The sequence below is a fragment of the Macadamia integrifolia genome, unplaced genomic scaffold (genome assembly GCF_013358625.1).
Source record: "Macadamia integrifolia cultivar HAES 741 unplaced genomic scaffold, SCU_Mint_v3 scaffold2169, whole genome shotgun sequence".
Classification (NCBI taxonomy): domain Eukaryota; kingdom Viridiplantae; phylum Streptophyta; class Magnoliopsida; order Proteales; family Proteaceae; genus Macadamia; species Macadamia integrifolia.
The window spans coordinates 134,963-140,116 of record NW_024868554.1 but is presented as its reverse complement, the minus strand read 5'-3'; the positions used below and the strand labels follow the sequence as shown (position 1 = coordinate 140,116).

Sequence of the window (5,154 nt, the reverse complement as noted above, 5' to 3'; positions counted from 1 at the left end):
TTAATATAAGCAAAACGCATAACAGGGAATTAGTTAGTTGATTAATGAAGAATGAATTGAGTTGTAAAACCCCCATGCCTGGCTTTCCCCCCACCCTTCTTCTTCTCTGTACGATCACCCTCCCTGAACTTTCTTCTTCTTTTCTTTTCCCTTTCTAATAGTCTCTTTATCCATGGTCTTCTCTTCTTCTTCCCAATCCTTCTTAGTTCTTCCTGTTTATACTCTGATCTGATATACCATGTGTTTTTGGGCGACGTTAGCAGCACCACACAGGTGGGTCGATCTCCTTCATGTCCTAAGCTATTGGTACGCAACTTGGAGGAATAGTAGGCAGCCCAAAGGCGATTCAGGTATCTGAATCTAAAGTCGAAAACACTTCTGGTTTGTGAACTATTACTCTGCGACCAGATCTGGAACAGTATCCATTGCCAAATCTGAGTTGCAGGTTCAGATCTCCTCTTTTCCTTTACTGTTTGGGTGATCCGTGATTGCATCCAAGAGGCCTCTGACCTGGGGACCTTAGCCTAAAGTGTGAGTTCAAACAAAGCTCTAGTGAAGAAGTTTTCTTCGTTGAAGCTACAACTGGTATTTCCGCCTTGGGTTTGAGAAGCAGGGAAGAAGACGACTCTTCTCTCCCACAATTCTCTTTAGTCTTTAAAGCCTTCCTTTTTCTTTCAAATACTTTATTTGTTGTTTTCCCCTATTACCCATATCTTTTGTTCTTAATCCTACTTGTGTCCCCTTTATTTGACCGATCCTCTCTATCAATTGGGAATTCCAGATTATTTACAATAGTGTCACTCCTTAGAAATTTCACATTATTCACATACTTGGCTATTTCACTATTATTGTCCGATTCTGATTTAAGAAAGCCCGTTCCGCATCATGAGCTTTGCTTTTAAGAGACAAAAAATAACAAGTAATCTCAAGTGTTACTTCAAATTGGAGGGTAATCAGATAGAACTAAAGGCAGACATTATGGGTCATGAATTTAGAATGGCCCAAATGGAGGTTAGCATGGTGCACCTTAAAAGCAAAGCAAACATTTTTTTATTATAAATTTCTGCTATTCGTCCTGTCTATGTTAAAGGGAACAAAGTTGTAAAGAAGGGGAGTAAGAGTTTTTTTTTTTTTTTTGGGTAATGAGGGGGCTAAGAGTTTATGAAACAAAAAATGTGAGAGGATTGGATGGAAAAGATTGACCTACTTGACAATTGACACAGCTCAAGCTTTTTCGATTGAGCTTCTGCTTTTGCACATTATTTGAAGGTTCACCTAGGCTTGTATTTTTGCTTCTTCTCGCTAAAACCTGGTCAAACACATTAGAAACCAAGTTTAATTAAAAGGGTAGGAAGCAAAAGAGGGAGTGGTGCAACATAAACAACCAAATTTTTCTTAAACACAAACTCCAAATATTAACCTGAGACTGTTCTTGGTTTTCTCTTCTTCTTCCCATGGAAAATCTCTGGACTCGGCAATACTCTTTGGAAAATCATTGTGTCTCAAAATATCTCAAGCTTTTTGGTACTTCCTCTTCCTCCTCCTCCCTAGAGCTCCAATTTGTCGCAACTGAATCAAACTGTGTCCCAAGCTCAAACATCGCGAAATGGGACTCCTGGAGCTCAGTTACATCAATGGTGCTGGAATTTGAACACCCCATGCCCATGGGTCCTGACCTGTTAGCCGGAGTGTTGTGCCTAACAGGGGAGGAGCCTTGATGGGGGTGTGGCATCGTGAAACGGTTGAGCTACCAAGAGCTGTCATCTCTGTCCCAGTGTCTCTGTGTTGAACCCGATCAGGTTCTGAGGCAGCATCTTTCACGGTCTTACTGACCGTGAATTGTTTAGTAGAAACCCTTCTTTCATTGCTTCATAGCATCTGAAATTGGGGAAGATTTGCTTTACATCGTCTGTGAACTTATCTGTAGTGTTGGAAATGCAAATGGGTGTTCAATAAAACAGTCCAAAAAATATTCAGCATATCAGATTTCAAGAATTAAAGATCTCACCTTTTAAAAAGTAAACTTGTATTGACCCTATTGAAAGCAGATTCTAGATGGTCCACAGACAAGGAATCATGAAAGTTCGAAGCTGAACTAGAGACCACCTCCTCTGTGACCCTGGACTTCTCTGAGAAAACATGTATCTTTGGCTGGAAGACCAAATTTTGTTTGGAAAGGCTTGGGGCTTCAGGAGGTTTTAAAGCAGGGGAAGGTGAATCATGGCAAGAGCTGTTGATGACCCATTTCTCTGCGTCATCCCACTTGGAAGGGAAGCTCATTCTGGGGAGATTTCCAGCACTGAAGCTAAAAACAGGCCTACCAGGAGTTGGTGGAGCTTCTAGTCTCCTCTGTGCTACTGAACTCGTCCCCTCTCTCCTCTGGACTGGAGTCTCAAGAACACATCTGTTTTCAGAACCATTTTTAGCCATTGGAAAGGCCTTCACAAACTCAAGAGGTTTCTCTGAGATTAAACTTGCAAAGTGGATCGGGGATTGCATTCCCAAATGAGTTCTCAATATTTCTGTTGCAGAAACTTGCATTGCCCTCTAATGCCGCTCCCTGAAACATATGTGGCCGAAAACAGAACCAGGACATCTTTACTTTGTTATATGAAAATTGTGAAGAAGCTTGTTAGTACTTGGGGCTCTTGAGATCCATTGTTGTGAAGTTAGAATGGGTTACTAATTTGGGGCTACAGAAACCTCTTATTTCCTCATAGCCAGTTTACCTATTTGAATCATTTTGATATGAAACAGCCCATTGTCTTTCTCTCCAGGAAATGTGACAACGATGCACTACTGCTTTTGAACATGGAAAAATCATTGACCTGTAGGACCTTAGCATCTAGCCCAAAGATTGTTTAAAACCCAGAACGCAGGAAAAAATAGAGGTGGTGGGGAGGAAGAGGTCTTCTTGAAAGTATGGAAGAGGTTAGTCAGTGAAAGGCTTGGGTCCATTACTGTATTTTCTTGGAATCAGTGTTACTTAATCATCACAAGGGCTACATCTCCCTCAACAACAATATATACTAGATCTACTGGCCGAGCTAATATGACCAATTGCAAACCTGTCTCTACACCAATGACCACTGCTACACATCTTACCAAATTTGCAGGTACCCCTATGGATGATCCAACACTATACTGAAGCACAGTTGGTGCTCTCCAATATGCAACTGTGACACAACCAGACATTCAATTTGTAGTCAATACAAAGTTCATGCATAGCCCAACAACTGATCATTGGTCTGCCGTCAAGAGAATTCTATACTATCTCAAAGGCACTACTTCAAACGAATTATTTTTTGGTTGAAACACCGCAATACATCTCTCAGCCTATTTAGATGCAGACTGGGTTGGCTGCCCGGATGATAGAAACTCAACCGGTGGTTTTGCCATCTTTTTTTTTGTAATAACTTGATATCATGGAGCTCTTGTAAAATGTTGCTCGCTTAAGTACCAAGTCAAAATGCAGGGCTCCTAGCCAATACTACTGCTGAACTCACATGGCTTCAATCACTTCTCAAGGTGTTATATATTTTTCTTCCAAGTGCTCCTATTCTATGATGTGACAATGTTGGAGTGACATACCTCACTGCCAACCCCATATTTCATGCAGGAACAAAACATGTCAAGATTGACTTCCACTTTGTCAAGGAAAAAGTCGCCAAAGGCCATCTCGATGTATGGTTCATATCAACAAAAGATCAACTAGTTGACATCTTCACAAAGCCTCTTATCCAACCTCAAGGTGTCTTCTCCCCCCTTGAGTTTGATGGAGCGTATAAGAGGAAATATTACAATAATTGCTACTTCCACCAATGACCAGCTTGGCAAGAAGATTTGAGATGGGGCCAAGGTTGGTATGCTACTCAATCAAGGGATTGAGGATAAGAATTCCACTAAGGACTAGTTTGGTAAGAAGATTTAGGATGAGGCCAAGCTTGTTATGTTACTCAATCAAGGGATTGGTGATAAGGATTCTACTAAGGACCAGCTTGGCAAGAAGATTTGGGAAGCTAAGCTTGGAATATTGCTCAATAAAAAGATTATTGATAAGGATACTAGTTATAATAGAAATATGGTAAATTTGATATCCTTAAAAGAGTCAAATTATCCCTATAAAAGGATTGTAATCCCACTAGATGATTATTATTGAAAGAAACACACACTCTCTCTTCTTTTACATTAACAGTCAGAAGTTAGAACCTAGATCCCTAGAACGTAGGAGTGGAGGAAAAATGTGAATGTAATCTCAGTAATTTGGATTCTCCGAATGGAATCCTTCTCGAGAAGCTTCTAGTTTGTTTGATTCTTCTCATAAAACAATTCACAGTCCAGACTCCAGACTCAAGAGAGGCGCCTCACACTCCACAGGAAACGGTTTAACTTTCTTTGATGCTCATTATTATGAGCAAAGCAAGGTTGAAGCTTACAATAATAGACTAGACAATACTAATTTCAACGATAATTAGTAATAAATTGAAGTACAAGAGAAGCAAACAAACATTATCATAAAAAGAAGAAAAAAAAAAATAAGTAAACAAACAAGAGGTCGGCACAGGAGATCTGTCTGGTTGGACAGGGGCATACCCAAAATATACCTAAAAAATATTAATTTGTATGAGTTTTCTATTTTGGGGTAATCAATCTCCTTCAAGTTCCCTTGGGCCCTTTACCCAAAGGTATTATAGGGGTTTTTCTATTTACCATCTGCATGATATGCACTCACCACTCATTGAATGATTAGAACTTAAAATGAACCCAGGTTTTAAGTATTGGTATCAATTAAAATATCAAGAGGGTGATTTTCAAAAAAGTCTCAGAGATGTATTAGAGAGACACTAATTGCATCCACGCCAAAGAAAAAAAAAATTGAAAGGTGAACATATTCCCAATACTATCTTGTAAAAAACAAGAAGTAATGTTTAGAGGTGTTAAAACTTCCATCTTATAACCAATTGGCTTAGAAGTGGGGTGACCTCTTGTGGCTCTAATACAAGATAGTTGAATCACCTATAGCCGATGTAAGACTATCTCAGTAAGAGGTATCCTAGACCTCTGCATTTGCATTACACCACATGGTATCCTCTATTTCATTGCCTTAATTAAGAAACATTTTTATCCCATGAAGCTCGATTAATCTAACTGTAG

The 5,154-nt window shown here is 39.6% G+C and overlaps 1 long non-coding RNA gene across 1 annotated transcript; it reads right to left on the bottom strand.

Annotated features, from left to right (window-relative positions):
• Positions 1-1,070: 1,070 nt before the first annotated feature.
• LOC122065977 lies at positions 1,071-2,359 on the bottom strand. Its single transcript, XR_006136173.1, has 3 exons — positions 2,009-2,359; positions 1,421-1,921; positions 1,071-1,309 (listed from the first exon to the last, which is right to left on the bottom strand). It is a non-coding gene; the product is annotated as an uncharacterized LOC122065977 (long non-coding RNA).
• Between the last annotated feature and the right edge of the window lie 2,795 nt (positions 2,360-5,154).